This window comes from Protopterus annectens, chromosome 2.part0 (genome assembly GCF_019279795.1).
Source record: "Protopterus annectens isolate FY-2018-M chromosome 2.part0, PAN1.0, whole genome shotgun sequence".
NCBI lineage: Eukaryota > Metazoa > Chordata > Ceratodontiformes > Protopteridae > Protopterus > Protopterus annectens.
The window spans coordinates 1543235741-1543257211 of NC_056728.1; positions in this window are offsets into that span (position 1 = coordinate 1543235741).

The following is a 21471-nucleotide window of genomic DNA, read 5'->3' on the forward strand; positions in this document are numbered from 1 at the left end:
CCTAGAAGTATGCCTCTGGGAGTGCTGTGTTCCAGTAATCTCTGTAGTGCGTTCTGTAACTGCGTAATGCTGTAGTGTGATAAGGTTGTTAGGTGTATGTTCGACTCCCAGGCCTGCCAAGTGTGTTTCCGGCTGCGTGGGGCCAGAGTAATGCTTTTAGATGTCTCACTCCACATACATTTCCTATTGGCGTCTTTGCCTTTGTGGATGATGTCATCCACCTAGAAATATGCCTCTGGGAGTGTTGTGTATCAGTAATCTTGATAGCGCGTTCTGTAACTGTGTAATGCTCTAGTGTGATAAGGTAGCTAGATGTATGTTCAACTCCCAGCCCTGCCAAGTGTGTGTGTTTCTAGCTGCCTGGGGACAGAGTAATGCTTTTAGATGGCTCACTCCACATACATTTCCTATCGGCGTCTTTGCCTTTGCGGATGATGTCATCCACCTAGAAGTATGCCTCTGGGAGTGCTGTGTTCCAGTAATCTCGGTAGCGTGATCTGTAACTACGTAATGCTATAGTGTGATAAGGTAGTTAGGTGTATGTTCAACTCCCAGCCCTGCCAAGTGTGTGTATCTGTGTGTGTGTTTCCAGCTGCCTGGGGACAGAGTAATGCTTTTAGACAGCTCACTCCACATACATTTCCTATCGGCGTCTTTGACTTTGCGGATGATGTCATCCACCTAGAAGTATGCCTCTGGGAGTGCTGTGTTCCAGTAATCTCTATAGCGCTTTTTGTAACTGCGTAATGCTGTAGTGTGATAAGGTAGTTATGTGTATGTTCGACTCCCACCCCTGCCAAGTGTGTGTGTGTTTCTGGCTGCCTGGGGACAGAGTAATGCTTTTAGACGGCTCACTCCACATACATTCCCTATCGGCGTCTTTGCCTTTGCGGATGATGTCATCCATCTAGATGTATGCCTCTGGGAGTGCTGTGTTCCAGTAATCTTGGTAGAGCGTTCTGTAACTGCGTAATGCTGTAGTGTGATAAGGTAGTTAGGTGTATGTTCGACTTTCAGCCCTGCCAAGTGTGTGTGTGTGTTTCCGGCTGCGTGGTGACAGAGTAATGCTTTTAGATGTCTCGTTCCACATACATTCCCTATCGGCGTCTTTGCCTTTGCAGATGATGTCATCCACCTAGAAATATGCCTCTGGGAGTGTTGTATGCCAGTAATCTCGATAGCGTGTTCTGTAACTGCGTAATGTTGTAGTGTGATAAGGTAGTTAGGTGTATGTTTGACTCCCAGTCCTGCCAAGTGTGTGTGTTTCCAGCTGCCTGCGGACAGAGTAATGCTTTTAGACAGCTTACTCCATATGCATTCCCTATCGGCGTCTTTGCCTTTGCGGATGATGTCATCCACTTAGAAGTATGCCTCTGGGAGTGCTGTGTTCCAGTAATCTCAGTAGCACATTCTGTAACTGCGTGATGCTGTAGTGTGATAAGATAGTTAGGTGTATGTTCAACTCCCAGCCCTGCCAAGTGTGTGTGTTTCCGGCTGCGTGGGGACAGAGTAATGCTTTTAGACATCTCACTCCACATACATTCCCTATCGGCGTCTTTGCCTTTGCGGATGATGTCATCCACCTAGAAATATGCCTCTGGAAGTGCTGCACACCAGTAATCTCGATAGTGTGTTCTGTAACTGTGTAATGCTGTAGTGTGATAAGGTAGTTAGGTGTATGTTTGACTCCCAGCCCTGCCAAGTGTGTGTTTCTAGTTTCCTGGGGAGAGAGTAATGCTTTTAGACAGCTCACTCCACATACATTCCCTATCGGCGTCTTTGCCTTTGCGGATGATGTCATCCACCTAGAATTATGTCTCTGGGAGTGCTGTGTTCCAATAATCTCAATAGTGCGTTCTCTAACTGCATAATGCTGTAGTGTGATAAGGTAGTTAGGTGTATGTTCGACTCCCAGCCCTGCCAAGTGTGTGTGTGTGTTTCCAGCTGCCTGAGGACAGAGTAATGCTTTTAGACAGCTCACTTCACATACATTCCCTATCGGCGTCTTTGCCTTTGCGGATGATGTCATCCACCTAGAATTATGTCTCTGGGAGTGCTGTGTTCCAGTAATCTCGATAGCGCGTTCTGTAACTGCGTAATGCTGTAGTGTGATAAGGTAGTTAGGTGTATGTTCGACTCCCAGCCCTGCCAATTGTGTGTGTTTCTGGCTGGCTGGGGACAGAGTAATGCTTTTAGATGTCTCACTCCACATACATTCCCTATTGGCATCTTTGCCTTTGCGGATGATGTCATCCACCTAGAAATATGCCTCTGGGAGTGCTGTGTACCAGTAATCTCGATAGCGTGTTCTGTAACTGCATAATGCTGTTGTGTGATAAGGTAGTTAGGTGTATGTTTAACTCCCAGCCCTGCCAAGTGTGTGTGTGTTTCCAGCGGTCTGAGGACAGAGTAATGCTTTTAGATGGCTCACTCCACATACATTCCCTATCGGTGTCTTTGCCTTTGCGGATGATGTCATCCACCTGGATGTATGCCTGTGGGAGTGTGGTGATGCTGAAACTCAGTAGCGCATTCTGTTACTGCATAATGCTGTAGTGTGGTAGACTAGACAGGTAGGTGCTCGATTCCAAGGCATGACAGGTGTGTGTGTTTGGCAGTTATACCGTATGTGTTGGTATCTGTGGGTGGCTAGCTGCGGGATGTGTTCAGTGTGTTTTGTTGCTGACCTATATAGTGTCCACAGCCCGCATATTCTGCCAAGACACTGGGTTGTCAACTCATACATTCGCCAATAGGTCTGGTGAGTAACTGTCAGCAGCCCTACTCTTACCCTTGATACGGTCTGACCCGTGTGACGCAACATAACACACGTGCCTTGATAGTAACAACACTACATGATGCAGGTGGCACATGTAGTTTCCTTTTCATTCCTGTCTAATGCATTGCTGTCATGTGGTCCGCTGTTGAGATATAAATGCCATATCTACATATGTGTGTACATGTATATGTGTGTATGTATATATATATATATATATATATATATATATATATATATATATATATATATATATATATATGTCCATGTATATATGTATACAAATAATATATATGATATATGTAGATGTAGAGATGGACATAGATGTGAACATATATGTCTGGGGACATCAGCACTATTGAATGTTTCTGCCAGATGATCTGTACAAGATAACCTGGGATCGATGTATATCTGCCATGGCGTGGTGGTAATGCACATTGTCTGTAGTGTGCAGGGCCGTGGGTTGTAGTCGTGTAGACACCGGTTATTTTGTTGCTGGGAAGACCATGGGACATCGAATATGGTGATAGTAAGGCACCTGTTGCCAGTTGTGTACGGATCTGAGCAACACTGAGCAGTGGTTATTAATTTGGAGGTTTGGTATGGGTCATATAACTATTCATTAGAAGACTATACTATGCAGATGAGGTTGACTATAGTATATCGCATTTATCACCAGGGTGTGCTGCTGGTCCCTGGAGTATATGTGCATAGTCAGCCGGGTGCAGGTCTCGAATATAGTTGACAGCATGGGAGGGGGGTCAGTCATACTGTACGTACATTGCAGTACTGTGCCTCGGGAGTGCTCCTGCCTTAGCACACCTAAGCTAGGGGTGTGTCTATACCTGCCTGGTGACATTGGGAGGGATGACAGCAGTGGTGGGGTAGTCAGGGTGTACAGGCTGTACAAACAGGTGTTGATCAGCACAATCAGCAGATGACATAGCCAGCCCACACATGAACAGTACATTAATGCGAGCAAGCAGCATACACATAGGTTTCGTCCGCACTCTACACCACCGGTGTATACCTGCAGGGACATTTCATGACACAGTCCAACCAAATGACACGGGCTGCAGCAGGCAACATATACCAACATGTGCAGGAGGCTGGGGCAGTGAGGATGTGTATGCTGCCGAACAACCCTTACTGGGGTGACATAAGACTTTATAGACCGAGGGTGACTTACCAGGGGCTACATGGGCTGGGGATGTTGGAGCACTATGGGGTGGACAGAGACCTCTTACAGCAGCTTGTTGACTTGTGCCTGCCACACCTGACACATCAAACAGGCCGAGGGAAACACATCACAGTGGATACCATGGTATGTGTTGGCCTAGGTGTACTAGCCACAGGTACCTCACACAGCACAACTGGGGATATCATGGGTATCTCACAGGCATCTGCATCCAGACTATTGCACTAGTTCATAGACGCCATGTCAGCACATGCTAGTGAGCACGTACATGTCCTCAACACACGTGATTAGTAGACCAGCAATATGCATCTGTTCAACCACATGGATGACTACCCTGGGGTACTGGTTGCTATAGCCTGCACACATATACACATCGTAACACCACCCGGTGAGTGGGGTAGGGCCTACAGTCATTGCAGGGGCATACCTTCCAACAGCTAAGCCATATGCGATGGCCAGGGCATGAGATTGAATGTGTGTGCTGCCTGCCCTGGAAGCTATGATGTGTCCGATATATGGCTTCTGACACAGCTGTAGCACACCAATGCCAATATGGACATCCCCTACAGTCTCCTAGTGGGGGATGCTGGGTAAACACTGGTGTCGTGGTTGATGACACCCATCAGCAATGCACACACACCTGAACACTCACACCATACTGAGGCGGATGCACAGGCAAGACATATACTTGTGCATGTGTTTGGGATGCTCAGTTCACATTTCTGGTATCCGGACACATCCGTTGGAGCTCTGCAGTATTCACAAGCTACATGCATACAAGTTGCTATGGTATTTGCTATGCTACACAATCCTATCCTGCAGTAACAGTTGCAGCAGGAACAGCATGGGGCAGGGCCACACAGCCCAACACCACTGCCAAGGCCTGTACAGGCACAGTGTAACTTGGTGAAGGAACTTTCTGAGCAGGGCACAGTCGGCAAAAGCCTGTGCACAGTATGACCTGCCCTTGGCAAAGAGGCAACACAAGGCATATGCACTGACACAGTAGGTAACCACAGATTTCCCCTCTCTGAACCACACACAGTACAATGGATGCCAAACATGACAGTACCTGTGCTCGGCCATATATAGGAGGTTCACTGTGTGCATCCGACATAGGCAGCACTCCAGCACCGTCCAAAAGTCCGGAACACACCCAGGGTATGTCTATTGACCTAACAAATGGCAGTTGTATTAGAATATGTAGTTACCCATTGCTATGGTATGTATGTGAGCATACAAGTGACTGTGGTGTCCAAATGTTAGGGCAGCAGACAGTACACATCCATAGTGGCACCATGACCTCTGTAGCACATACGGGGGTCACAGTGGTAGCCTGTAGTACACAGGGTGTCCTAACCCACTGCACATTATGGGCTGACCATCATGTGTGTCCGTACAGCCCACACACGTTCTATGCAGCTGGACAGATGTGGACCAATACAGACAAATGATATACGATGGCCTATGGATATGCCCAATGAATGACCCCAACCCCCTAAGACATACACAGATGACAGCAGGCCAGGCAGTTTGATGTAGGTTGTGTAAGCTAGGACGTCCAACACCACTGTGCTGGTAATTAAAGCTGGGAACTGATGTACCCTGGTATCCCTCCAACCAGCAATTTAGGTAGGTCCACACACTGACATGGAGTACCCGGCATACCAGTACAGTAGTGGCAGATGTGTACAACTGTTGGCTGTGCCCCCCGTCAAACCTACACATGTGAGAGTCATGTGCGCCACCCACGGTGCTGTGTAGGACTGTGATTGTGGTTGCATGTCCCCCCACGCTATGCAGACATGTAGCAACTGTCAATACCACATGACCATTAGCTACCCTGCAGATACAGCATGACACCTGTCTGTGTAGAACGGAGGGGTCAGCAACACAGTACTAACTATCTGGACATGTGACACATGCAATACAGTTGACCATTCTTGGCATGTTCACACACATGACGGTATGATGGTAATGTCGGTCGACAACATGCGTAACAGTCATACTGAGCATGCTCACACACTGAAACACAGGATGGCCAGGCATGCATACACCAGTGGTCCGGACATATCTGCCAGTACATTGCTATACTGTTGGAAGTCTGCACTGTATGGTGTGTGTGTGGTCTATTGTCTGTACATATGCCATGGTCTATTGTTAATTCACATGAGCTATGTGCGCAGGGTACTTCTACCATCATGTGTATAGGGCGGTTCTTTGTTTGCGGACAGGCCGACGCCTTTGGATACAGACTGGGTAAGGCACATTCCAGCAGGTGGGAGCAGTTGTGCGTGGGTGTGCACAGTGTTAAACACTGCTGACCTCTGGTCACAGCACCTTATACACGTTTAGACTCCACATTTCTTTGATAGTGTACTACTGGCATACTGGTAGACAAACACGCTTACAGCCGCTCGCTCACCGACATTTCCACTTACATTTGTCACTCACACTGGGTGTGTGCGATCCCTTGTGATGCGTATTACATCGGACTACATGACTACAGTATCGGGTATGTGTAACCATTTTGCGACGGCAGGCATTCAACTGTACGGACTCGGTGGCCTGTCCAGTGACGTAATCATATTATATGCGTGTTCCTCATACGATCTGCTCCCATCTGCCTGATACATGGGAACCGATACTCTGCAATGCTGACATGTGACTTGAGTTTGTTAACGCAGCTGTCCGCCAAGTCATGCTACCACATACCTACTGCACATTGACCACCTTTCAGATTGCACGACGGGAGACTATAGGAGTGACACCTTTCCCACTTTGCATGGGACAGTCCCTCATCATGCATATCTCATGTGACAATACCAGAACTCTCCACCAGTTGGGGACACATTTCTACAGAATCAGGGACAGATCCAGAAAAATCAGGGACACTTTTACAAAAGTAGTGCTATTAACTTGAAACATTGACAGAATCTGAGCATATGACTTAATACACATATTCTGAGGTAACAGTTGTTTATAACTCTTACTTATTGTCATTAGTCAGTAAGTGTAATTCACCACCTTTCCTTCAACAGACACTAATTTTAGGAGGGATTAAGAGGGACAGAGTTAAACTTTCGGTCAAACTCAGGGACGTACCTGACATTCAGGGATGGTTGAGTGGTATGGACAATACTCTAGCCATTGCAACTGTCCTGATTAGGGGACATTCTCATGTTGTACGTGTCTGTACTGGTTGCTTGTTACAGGTCTTGTATACCTGACACGTCGATATGTCATATGTAGTAGCATAAGCAACTTTACTGCTGCTAGACTATGCTTTGATTTGTTCCGATATGTATATTTCTGTACTATGCATGGCTGTAGGTATGTTCTGCCCTGGTACATCTGACATTTCTACAGAGCAGGTTCCACTTTGGCCATTCAGAATGGTGGCGGCCCTATAGACCCTAAATGTAGAGCTATCACATGTGTCAAGGCAACACATACCCACAGCCAGTAGTAAACGGACGACTTCCACGGTTTGCATACGTTAAGGTTATTCATGTAGCATTATAATTGATAATACTGTTTTCTATTACATGTAGCTGTTACTGATACAACAAATTGATGTCTGACACCACTACACACACTATATAGCCTCCATTCCCGAACTCACAGGCCATGTGCCATAGCTGTCATTTTGCAGGACACAACTGCCCAGACGGGTGTGTCCCTCGCAGGTGTACGGGTGTTGAACCTCTTCTATTATGCTATCATCTACCTAAGGTGGTCAGCAAATTATGCACTTTCCGTCAGTAGCAGAACTCACATACCAATGGGTGTGAATGAACACTGTATCAGGGACAATGCATAACACCCTGTGGGACACATTTAGATGATTGGTTCTATTAACCAGACACATTCACAGTCACAGAGCATATGTATTCATTCACGTTTGTCAAGGTACATGCTGTTTATGACTCATACATGTTGTCATCTGTCATTACCTGTATTCCACCACCTGTTCACTTAATATCACTAGTTCTGGAAGTGTTTAGTTGGACTTTGTTACATTCTGATACATAACTATGGACGTTCATGCTAATCGGGTACACGGCACTGATTTGGTCTCTATGTATTCCCACGATGGTTTACAGACTATCCGGTAGATGTGCTCTTCAGGTTTGGGAGGTGTAGGCGTATGCTATGCCCACATAGGAATATTAATGACTTCCACTGGGTGGGCCTACTACATCTCTGCCAACCAGCACCTGCACACTTAAGCCCATTAATGCATACCCATGGACCACCTACCTGCACCCCTCTACAGCAGTCATGACAAATACTTACTGCGAGCGCAGCAGGGGTATGAGCACACCCCTACACATTGCCCACTCACCCCATCTCGGGACACATGTCGTACGTTTTGTCAACCCATGTATTATCACACTTGCACAACCTACTGTTCCATGTACACCTACATCCTGCTCATATTAATGTCAGCAGATTCACACGTACCCTGAATTTTTGGGGTCCTGCAAGGGACACCATTATCCATGTTTAAAGTGTAGACCTTGCAGAACTCTCCCACTGGTACTTTCCTACCGGAGTTTTGGACAGAGGTAGTGTATTGATCTGTATTTCCTGTCTGTATGTCTGTCCGGCCTAGCTGTGTGATGTGGGGGGTACAACGTTTATTTATTGGACCTCCCAGTCACATATGCCCGGGCTGTAAATATGTTACCCCTAATTGCTGTGAAGTAACCTATTTATGTACATGTGTATATCTACACTGACATATATATTTTGTTTTGTGTGTATGTGTATATATCAGTACCTGTTGTTTGTGTATATATATCTATCTATATATATCCGTAGTATATCCTTGTGTGTGTGTATATATATATATATATATATATATATATATATCCGTATGAATATATATGTGTATGTAAATTAATATAGATATATTTATATATACGTTTTTATCGATATATACATCTGTGTGTCCGTTAATCTATACATTTCCCGGACATGGACACTTACACATGCTTATTGGGTTTTATCTCTGCTTCAACAGCATACTATTGCCTTAGTCATTATGACACCGACACTTCACTCCAGTGAACTTGTGCTCAGTATATTGCACGTTATACAGCGGACAGATGTCGCACGTTTTTCATGTCTGGGGTGCCGCTGCTAACTGGGATGTGATACAGTGTCATTCGACCTATTACTCATATGCGCAGCCTATTATTCCTGCTACTGTGTTTGTTTCTGTGCACATTCATATTATTACTGTTGATAGGATGTGTGTTTGTGTTACTGTGACTGTACGTCATCATATTGTTGTCTTCATGTAGTTGTGTCTTTCTGATTTTCCCGGTTTGGGGTTGTCACAGCAGAACTCCGTTCCACTCATGGGTGGCGTATAGGTTTTACGTGCTGGGCTGCCAGCCCTGATGCACAACGTCTGACAACGATACGCCCATTCACACATGTCTCCACGCAAACGACGCTCTATCTGGGAATCGCACCTACGTACTAGCTGACCTCCAAGGGCCACTCCATTGCACCTGGCGCAACATACCCTAGCACTCCTGTGTCCATAATCGCATATCCATAGTTTCTCCTGCACACCTGTGTGGAGTTTCCACACATAACAGCCATTATACACCTGATATCGCAGCCATGACACACCTTTACACATTGCCCTCTCACGAGCGTTGGGGCCCTACACACATTTTGTACCACCTCGTGTATTCACAGGGTCACCATCCATTCATATTTGCACATACGTGCCTTTCCTGGTGTTATGGATGACGAACGATTTGCGGGTTACAAGTGTAGGTGGTCGCAACATGTACTACATTCCGTCTGTTTACAATGTTGACGTAGCACTTCAACGATGTTATGGTCACTGGTATAACCCTGCCTCTGGTGTGAAGAGCGGCGCTCTACTCACACTTGTGCAGCTTTATGTGGTATACGCTGCGAGCACTTCATAATTCCTTACTTGCTCTGGAGTCCCATCAAAACCCTTATGTTTGCTTTTGTCTTTCGGCGTTCCTTACATATATATATATATATATATATATATATATATATATATATATATATATGTATATATGTGTGTATGTATATATATATCTGTATATATATATATATATATATATATATATATATATATATATATATATATATGTGTATATATAGATAAATATGTAGATATATAATTGCATATTTCTGTTATGTCTGTGGATATTTATCTATACACACATCTATCTATCTATATATATTAAAGTTACAGCTGTACAAGACAACATACATTTGCTATGCTACTAGCTGCGTACACCCGCGCAGGTGTACTTGCATCTACTTATTCTGAGTTACATATGTTTACAGGCACTTCTTTGGGATTACATGTGCCTTATTCCTTATGAAAGTACCACTTTGATGGAATCCGGTTAATGGACCCATGCAAACGCGGTCACCTTTACATGCATAAATGTTGGCTTTACAGCACAGAGGCATTCATTAGACAATTAATATGTGCTATAGTTGTACTTGAACCAGGAATGCCTTTACGTTGGGCGGATGCTGTAACCACTACACTATTGGTGTTCTGGCTCATTTATATGTATACCCATGGTTCATAGCTACTCTGACATACACCTCACCGCTTCCCTTACACAGCAGGCATCCATTCTCCTGCTGGAAAAACTGCAGTACTACAATTAGGACATTCCCTGTTTCCTACTGCTCTGGACCCGTGCTGCAAGTCTATTCACTCCAAGGATATTCAGAACTCTTACGCTTAGTCCTCGCACATATGCGTGTTTGATTGTCAGGGTGCTCATATGCTGGTCCAGGTTCGGCTGACTGGTGACTAGAACTGCCCTGGTGCTGTTCAAAGATCAGACATAGCACATGGACAGAGTTAGTCCAGATTTTAACATTCTACCTGTGTTTACAGACGCAGGTGTTTGGGCACCTCTGACTACATTATTGGGGCGGCGCTACATAATTTAGGGCGGGGAGTAGTTCCACTACATAATGCAGGTTGGGGGGTGGTTTCCACATGTTTCCCTTCCCATTTGACTATTTCATTCATTTATAGATAAAATGAATATTATTATGGACATCTGTCCTGTCAACAGATGTGACAGTTGGTTGGTGTACTTATGTGTACGGACCTCTGTGATACTCGGGGACTCGTTTCTACAGTGATAGGGACAAGGCTATGACAACTCAGGGAAAATCACAGACACTTCTACCATATTAGTACTATTAACTTGGAACGTGTTGACAGATTCATAATACTACTAATTTTCTGCAGTTAAATACGTCTATTAGTCTTCATTGCTGTAAGAAGTCATTCTCATTCAACACCTTTCCCCCAAAGGTCACTGGCTTTGTGAGTGGTTAAGAGGCTGGCCAGTTATTGTGCGAATGCTCTGACCATTGGTAGCATTGACATTGTCATATGTACCAGGTTGGGATGTATTCTGGGGACTAGGGTTGCCACCTTTTCAAATGGCCAAGATAGGACATTTTCGGAACACACATCAGATTTTACAAGCCGACACATACCCATGGTCTGTACAAAGGATAGAACTTTACTTATTTGCCTACATAAAAGCCTATTGTTATAGCGGTTTAGTTGCTTATTCTGTTTCTTGTAACATTTAGGTATTTTAGATACTGAAATAATTATTTTCTGCAACTATTACATAACACATGGGACATAATTATGTCCTACAATCCCAGGACATTTGCCATTTGTAATGTATTTTGTCAGGACACAACTGTCCAAAGAGGGACTGTCCCTCGCAAAGCGGGACAGATGGTAACCCTACTGCGGACACCAGATTGTTTGGACCAACACATAGCCACGGTCAGTGCAGGTTTAGAACATTCATTTGTTTCCTAGCTGTGAGCCTTATACCTTTGGCACTTTTGTTGTTTGCCTGTTTCTTCTACGAATACGTTTATTCTATCCTGACGTGACTGCTTTAGGCAACTGTTACATGCAGTATGGTACATAGTTATTTCCTACAATCACTGGACATTTGGCATTCTATCATTGTTGGTCAGGTCACGCCTACACATACATTAATTGTCCCTCACACAGTGGATCGGGGGTATCCTGTTTACGTCAGTGCCTTCATCACCCTTATACCATGTTCCACTATGCGAATGTGTGCAATATATTGTCTCGCTTATTCATGTCGGGACACATGCATCACGGGCAGGTGTTTGATCCTGGGTAGTAGGTTCTGCATGACCATCTAGGGCTGGACAGTCTCGTGCACCACTACTGCACATTCCAACTTGTGTCCAGATATCTACAGGACTGGACTTCGTGTCTTCATACCCATTCTAATGTTTACACAGGTTACTTATCCCGTGAGGGATATCCCAAAAATTGAACAAGACCAAAACAAGACAAATACCGAACATTCTTCTGGCGTGATGAAAATGTGCTGGGGGTTTTACATGCAAGGGATACATAGTTTGCAATCCTGAAACTGCCTAGGGTGACACTACCTACTACATATGCGTAGTGGTCACTATGTGTAGATGTGGCTGCACCAAACCAGTAGGCCAAGTATGGCTGGATTTGGTGGACGTTCAGGTATGGGAGCAGGTTGTGTGCTGTGGAGGGGATGCTGGGTAGTCCATTATGCATCCAGGTGTGTTGCATTTGATATGGCCAGTTCCATCAGGACCAATCTGTGGGTATGTGCCGGTGACATGTCTATACATTTGTATCGCACATTTTAATATTCATATGTTTGTGGGATTGTGTTCTACAGTATGACCTGTCTGGTTGTATTGCAGATGTGTATACATGTTTTTGTGTTTCTTTCTGCTTCACCCAGTGCTCCCTCATACACCTCCATTTCACCTATTCTGCATACGACACAGTGTCGCCTTGGAGGATTATACCATTACCCATCCCCCCCCCCACACACATATTCCTGACACTCCATCATCACTGCTTTGGTTGATGGCCCATGACACGGTCAAGGTAACACATTGCATACCCTACATATGTCAGGTACCTGTATGGTTGTGTGGACTACCCTACCATGTTTGACTTTCCACATGCTATACCTCCAGCACATAGGTACATGCCCATACTTAACTTTCATGACATGGTTGGTATACCCGGGTAATACCTGTTCAACTGTGACACATCCTGACAAGTTAAGCTTGGACCGCTGATGTGCAGATTTTGGCCGACTGTTCTAATCATTGGTAGGATGCCACCATTTTCTATGTCCAGGATGGGATATATTCTGGACACATATGCAAATGCACTGGACAACACGTACCCACAGTCAATGGTACAGATAATACTGTTCCTTTCAGCCTACATGTTGCCTTATTGTTGTAGCAATTTATATGCCCCTTCTGTTTTGTTTACATGCTTATTCTATTTCCTGTCACATTTGGTATGTGAAATATGGACATACCTATTGTATGTGACTATTACATGCGCTGTGGGATATAATTTGGTCATACGGTCGCTAGATATGTACATTTATCGTGTTTTTTGTTATGGAAACATCTGCCCAGCTGTGTACCCTCCCTCACAATATGGGTCAGCTGGTGACCCTGACCATTGAGCTGGACGTACCTATTGGCGGCACGCTAACATATGATGCATTTCACTTCCACTTGGTATAACTATCTACACTGCGTTGGACTACAGGCACAGGGTTTTCAATGTCATTTGTTCGCGGGATAGGGACCCGTTATTCCCTACCATGCATTTGTGTTTGCTTCTTCATTTTGTGTTCGCAGGAACTGTCTTGCATGCTTTGCATACGTTTCAGTATCCACAGACACTGACAGATGTGATTACTATTGTTTGCAAATTGTTATATGCAAGCATTTTAGGTTGCACGTCGACAGCTGACATTTCCACGCCTCCGTGCGGCACTTCGACATGCCCTATGCACGTGGCTGTGGTGGCAGCACACCTTTATTAATATGCATTTGGTGCTACTGTGCCATCTTCACACCGCACAGTCGGCGCAAGCCTAATGCCGGCCTTGCGCCGAGCTTCATGAATCCCGGGGGTGGTCTATATCACTTCATCAAAGTTACACTTCCATGAACGGCATTTCATTGGAAATGCCATTCATAGAATTCCACTCATGTGAGGGGGTGCCCTGCTAATTATATATACCAACTCCGAGATTGCGCTACAGTGGGGAAAGGGCAAATTCCCTTATCCTCACTGTACCGCAATCTCAGTATGAAGAGTTCAACGAATGGCGTATTTGATATAAGTGCGCTGAAAATGCTGTTTGGTGAACTGATTTTTGCTGAACTGATAGGGACCCGATAAAACCATGGCAGCTCTGGGAAAATCAAGGATTACACAAACCCAGCCATAGATTACCGCTAAGTTGTGATGAATTCAGGAAAATATTACAACTCTACCTTATGATCAACTATAAGTGCAACTGATTCCATAAATCATGGAGAATAATCATTCATCCCTACAGACTCTTGGTATCATCAGTACTATAGCCACAATCTCCCTTCGTTGCACATATTGTTCATTTTGTATGTAAAATGTTTCTTTTTGTCAGTAGAACAGTTACAGTGGCCTTACACTCACGTGAGACTAACTTAGGTCTTTTATAAATGTAGGTTTTACACTGCTCGGACTCCTACTTATTCTGTTAGCTGTTTAAATAGTGAATTACTCTGCTTCTGCATGTACTAATACTGTTGTGAAAACGTTCTGCATAATGTGGTTACTCAGTGTAAATCTTTTGCCATTCAACTTAGATCAGCCAAAATCGCTTCATTGCTCTAAGGGTGAAAAAAAATCAACAATCACCACACATATTGATAACCATCTGTACTTATCTGATGATGAAAACAGCATGTATGTTAAATACATGTAAAATGTATTTAAATGCCTCCGTAAATGTAAACTGTATTGGCCAGAAGAGCCTACATTGGCAAACTAGCATGTAATATTACCTGTATTGCCTGTGGAGTGTGTATCTATAAACAAGTTTATTCATGACTGCATATAAATTGCATTTCTGGACATTTTGTGAAAATGCGGACCGCTGAGAGGTATGCTTATAAGAGGCAACAGCAGGTGCACCCTGTAAAATCAGGGGCAGTTGAGGGTGATGGGGGTATGTCCATGGGGGGCTTCAAGACACACTTCTGCACAAAAAGAAGTTTGAAACTCTAATGTCATGCATTATTGACTGACTGTAATAATCTGTAATATATAAAGGCAGAAAATTCTTCAAAGGCGACATCAGAGACCTTCTGACAACTCAGGGATAGGTTTGGGGTATGCAGCATGAGTGTTGGGAGAGTGAATGGGAGATGCTTCTGCCAGTGAGCCACATGGGATGCCAGTGTTAACTACTGCAGTGAAGTGCTGATTAGCACTAGCTGTAGTTAACAGTGATTCAGAAACAAGCAAATTAGCCAGTAGTGAGGCTTTTCCTTTGTCTGTGAATTGCAAATCTTTGCATCACATAAACCCCCCCTTTTTGCTGCAGCTCTTAACGTAGGTGCTGGGGTCTTTTTGAATTCATGGGAGTGCCAGGTTGCCATTAAAAAAGGACACATATCAAGTAAGCTTACTGGGTTAGCAAATATATACAATAAAAAAATAAAGATACATGTAAATGTATATATATATATATATATATATATATATATATATATATATATATATATATATATATATATAGCCAATATATTCAACAAAGATGTGTCAGATGCAGTTATAGTAATGGAAGATGTGTCTTATTAATCAACAAAATTCTTAATGCTATCATGTTAGCCCAAGCAATCTCACAAATTACCTCTAGGCAGCAAAACCAATCTGCACATATCCACTGCCTGACAATCTTTGCCTTCCAGCTAAAGTATCTTAATACAATGTTATAGAAATTATCTCCCTGGTTTATCAAAAGCTGTTCCATCCTTCTCTTTGTTACCTTAATTATGAACTGGCTCAGAGAACTTCAAAATAAACCCAACTGCATTTCTATTAATTTCCGTGTTATTCAACTGATTTAATTTTTATCCATTTAACAAGTATTAAATCTTAATTATGAAACAGTGAAAAAAAAGACAGCTACATAAATGATATGGTAGATAAATATGCATGGAACAAAAACAGTGGTTAAAACCCATTGTATACTGTCTAGTGTCTTCTTTACTACCTGGCTACTGGTTATGGTGTCCAAGTTTATAGTCTTTGTATGTAGCTGCAACTCTTTGCCATGGTGGGGGCACAGAAAAAGACAGTACATAGGTGTGGTGTCTAAAATTACTTGCTGAAATGTGTTTTTCTGGAGTTTATACAGTTTGGTTTGTCATAAGCCAAGGATAGCAAGACAGGATTTTCAAATTGTGACAATACATAGAAAACACAAGCCGAGGATAAAATGCAGATTGCCCATACCTTATAACTAAGAAATTCTCATAACTTCTGCCTGTCCTAGTACCAGTCACACCTAATTTCCTTTCGTGAGTATGTATATCTCTTTTCAAAATCCATCCTGTACTGTACTGTATGCATAACAGCATTTCCTGATATCTGACATTAACTTTCCTCTTAACTTAAGGCTTTTATTATTTTATTTAAATGTATCTGTCATATACCTGTTGAGATGGTCATGTGTTATTTCTTCTGAATAGCTCACAGCTTGACATTTGTATTATCACATTCCATTTAACACCGGGGTCTCATTCCATTTATACAACTCACAGCTCATGCGCTCCATCTCTTAGTGTGATAGCATTACAGTATGCACCGGCTGTGCTTTCACAGCCTGCTTTATTTCACTTTATTGTCTGAGGTGTAGTGTGCTAGTTATTTATGCTGTATGGCCTGATATACTGGTTAGACCATTTATACTGCATGTAACTTTCACTATTACCTTGGTTTTCCTATTCATAAACCACTAGTGATGCACATGTTCCAGCTGCTTCTCAGCAGATGCACATACAACATTCAAGCATCTCACTTTGAGATTGGTCAAAAATAAGACTTTGCTGACTGCCTTAAGCACAATTAAACTCTATAGTCATTATTCTAGAAAGTTCTGTTTTATTACAATCTGTCTGCCAGACGATGAAAAAGTTTTAAATAAACAAAGGAATTTTCGTTAATGTTGGCTTATTTTTTGAATGTACTGCTGCTCCCATCAAATGAGAATATATTGTCCTTTGTTTTATATTCACAGCATACTTAGGCTGGAGCTGAACTGTGCAGTACATTTTTTAGCAAATGGCATAGAAGTGAATAAATAAAACCTTGCATGAACAGTTAAAAGTTTAATATGGTAGAAACATGTTCAGATGTCAGCAGGGTGGCCCTGAAGGTAATCAGGAATGTGTGCACTCAGCAAGACAGACCTAGTTTACATAGAGTCATATTGTACTACAGCAATATGCACTGCACAATAATTTAACTATTTAACAAGTATGCTGACATTTTTTATGGCCTCACACAGGCAGTTTCAGCTAAAGAGCAGCTTATTTTCCTTGTGTTTGGAGGGTCTGAAGACTTGCTCTTTGTCACTGGCTGTTTTTAAAGTATTTTCATAACTGCTAATTTTACAAATACAAGCTTATAAATACATTTTACAGATGACAAGGTATTCAAGTCTTATTATATCACAAAAGAAGTTCTATTTAGCAAAAAAAAAAATACTTGTATGTGTGTGATTGAGGAGGAAGATGGATTGTAGCTCGTACTATTGTTTTTTACATAACTAGAAGCTTTCAGTGCAGTGCTTTCACACACATCCAATTATAGGCTTGTTGAGAGGGTTTTAACTATGTGAAACAGTTTTTTGTTGGATATTTCATTTAGCTTACTAAAGTGACATATGTTTATAGGCTTTTTGCTTATGGCCTCCTACAAGTTGGCTGACGAATAATGTAGAAAACTTTCAAAGTCTGATATTTCTATGAAGATTTATTTATTGGTTGTTAATTGAATGGGTGGGTAGGCTGGCTCAAGGACCATTTTCAGCCATGCCTCAGGGCACATGACAAAGAGTGAAAGAAAACATTTTTCTGCCAACACTTTCTACAGTGGTTGAAGAGCACATTTGTTATAAGGCAACCCATCTTGAAGTGCAATAAAACAAACAATATGTATAAAATTACATCCCAGAATAATTTAGGGGTAACACAATTTTAGATATGTGGAAGGATGAAGCCTAATAACCCCTTTCTTACTATAAGAACATCATGTTTTGACATAAGAAACAATACCAGAGAGGGGATAAGAAGGGTGTGCAGAAATTGAAAGTTAACGTAAGAAGTATTACTTCAGTAATTATTTTGAGAATAAGGGGAGAAGAAATGATTAAGATGAGAAAGATGAGTAGATTTAGATCTATATATTATCTAAATAGCTTGACACAGGTGTTTGTGATACTATGATGGCTAATATGTTGACAGATCTTAATGGAATATATAGCACAAAGCAATCCAATGGGAGTACTTTTCAATATTCCTGAAGCTGATCCATTAGTATTTTTTTCTTTAGATCTGTCTTCTAATAGAAAGTTCCTACAGAGACAGTTTCATTTGCTAACAATTCCAGGAAGCTAGGGCTGACTTATTAAATGACTTTTCACAAATGGTGACTAAAAATGAAGTCTGTCTAACATAATACTATTTTGACCTCTCGAGGAGTAGACTTTTGCTGAGTTTATTTACTAGTGGGGGCAAACGACCTTCAGTAAGTTACTTGAAAGTCACAGTATTAAGAAGAACACTGTTTCTGACAGTAACAGGTAACCATTTTACATTTTGTATATTGAGGAAGTGGTATTCTCTGAGATTCATCAAATGAGTTGTGCATTCCACTGTCTGTAAAAGAGAGGTGATTTGAACAGAAAGGGGACCGATCATTTTCACTGCATATTTAAGTTTGGGTATTAATACTTTTCATGGTATGGCACAATGGACCACTATAGTGAGATGATGAAAACATTTGTAAGCCACTTTATGCTGATTTAAAACTTAAGTCAGCTGTTCAGTACATGCTTGAAATCACATTGTTTGATTTAGTAAAATACCCAGTACTTTTGTTGATTAATGAATGGTAGTGGGGTGCCTGCAGGATCTGTTATGGTCAGAAGCTGTGACTTGGCAATCCTTTTTGAAGAGACAAATATGAACAATAGTTTTTTTGTGGGTTAATGGTCATTTTATTGTTTGACAACCAGTTACAGATTGCAACAGTTATTTTTAGAGATTAGTACCAGCAGTTTATGTGGGATAACTTTGTCCAGGGGCATCTTATTGGTAGTACCAGATATGGCTTTGAGCCATGCCTAATGATACCAATTAGTCATTGATAAACAATGGCAGAGAATAGCTGCAGTACTGCCCTGTGACAGACCCAGCTCATTGCTCAACATGTTTTGGGCCTACTTACAGTCTGTGCCTGCTGTCTGGGTGTATCTAGGTGTGCATGTCAGTATAAGGTGCAAGATGTACAGAAATCTTTTTAGTCTGTGCAGTGTCACATAGCGTCCAGATATGGACACAGTTATAGTAGGGATTTCCGGGCTCAGCAGTAGAGGAGATGCCTGATGGCAATCTGCAGAGAAGCTGGCTGCAGAGGATGACTATGCCATAAGGGGGTAGGTGCAGTGGCACTGCCTAAGAGACAGTGTCTGGTTTATAACCTAGGGCAAGAAAAAAGCAATACATATAAAATTGAAAGTGATGCATGTGAAAGTATATGCAGCCTGTGCTATATCATGCATAGAATGGGCACACTGCACACATCAGAAATAGACTACCCAAACAACAGAGTACTGAGAGCAGGCCACAGCTGTCATCATATGCACAGGTGGGAGGACCATGTAGAAAGTGTTAACAATGGACTGTTGGTATGTGAGTGTGTAGGAGGTGAAGATTACTTCTTAGCATATGTATATGTCAGGCATGGGAGGGAGATTATGAAGAATTTGATAGGTTGCCCCAGGAGGCACTGGTGTTTCTGGAGTCCTGCAAATGTACAGTAGTGGGCAAGGCAGATGTGTGCATATGTGCAAGCAAGTGTGTGTGTGTGTGTGTGTGTGTGTGTGTGTGTGTGTGTGTGTGTGTGTGCGTATGTGTGCATGCTGGGAGTGGGCATAGATCATAGATTCAACAGATGATGTCATAATGTGCTGGGATCTGGTGGACAGGTCCAGGGCACCTTCATATGCACTGATCATGCACATCTCTGTTTGTGGGGACACTCTGTCCTGGGAAGGGTACAGGTATGATTCAACAATCCATACTATGCTGAGAGGAAGGTGTCTTTTGGAACACGAATAGTAGCTCATGCTATAGGTTGTCACTGAATGAACTCCCTGTCTATGTGCATGTTCAGGTCATCCCACAGTGCCCTAAATACTAGATGGAGATGAGAAGGTGGTGGTGCTACAAGTTCAAAACTATGTTCTTCCCCTCCTATGGCAGACATCCCCTTCAGAAGTGGAGTTGTACCAGCCACAGGGAGTGCATCAGCCATGATGAGTAGCTGCATAGTGTGCACCTACTGAGTGCAAACTCTTGGCACTATGTATTCAGGATGTTGCACATCTGGCCCATGCACTCCCTTAGGTCATCACGCAGACCATGAACAACCATAACTGGCTCAGTTATGCCTGTGTTAGATTCTGCCTATCTCTGTATTATAGCCCTGTACAAATAATGGATAGCAGCCATAGAAACACTTAGCTTGGGATGGTAGGTACATCATCCATTGGAATGCCCTCCCTTGATGTCATCTTCATGGTCTATGGAGCATTCTGCAACTAAAAGAGACAGAGATCACTCCCTGTACAGATGAGCATGCATCTTCCTGTTAATAGATGTCATTCTCAGTCTGTGGGGTATACTGCACAAGCACAGAACTGTGTCCATGGAATGGGATGGAGATGTGGCTATCACATTACTCAAGTTTACCACTGACACTGCTGCCATTGTCATCAGAGTCTGACAGTCCCCCAACATCAGGCAAGGCTATGTGCATGCTGGAGAATCCAGATAACACAGCACATGTGAAAACACCAATAAATTATCCAGACTAATCATGAACCCTTCACCAGTACTTACAGCCTAGCAAATATACTTATACTTAGAGTTTCACAGGAAACTAATGTGCAACACAACTTGGGAAGTGGCTTCTGCAACTGAATACCTAATCTTTCTATCAAACAAAACAGTCTGAGTGGATGTTTTATCAAATTCTCAGTGCACTACTACTGCATATAGTAATCCATGTTCAAACATATCCACATGTGGTATCACTAATGGACATACACTGTGCCGTGTTTACTTCAGCATTAATGTCTCTCATCCTACTGTGCATGTCAGAACTCTCTGGATCCCATGCAGGGATGCCAGTGACTCCTATATTGCTGTCAATGGTGGTTCAGTTGGCAGACCCCCTCACATGACCCTTTGCTCCTACGCCAGACAGGGTGTCCTAAATCATCTGGCACTTATCACATTAGCGGCCCTT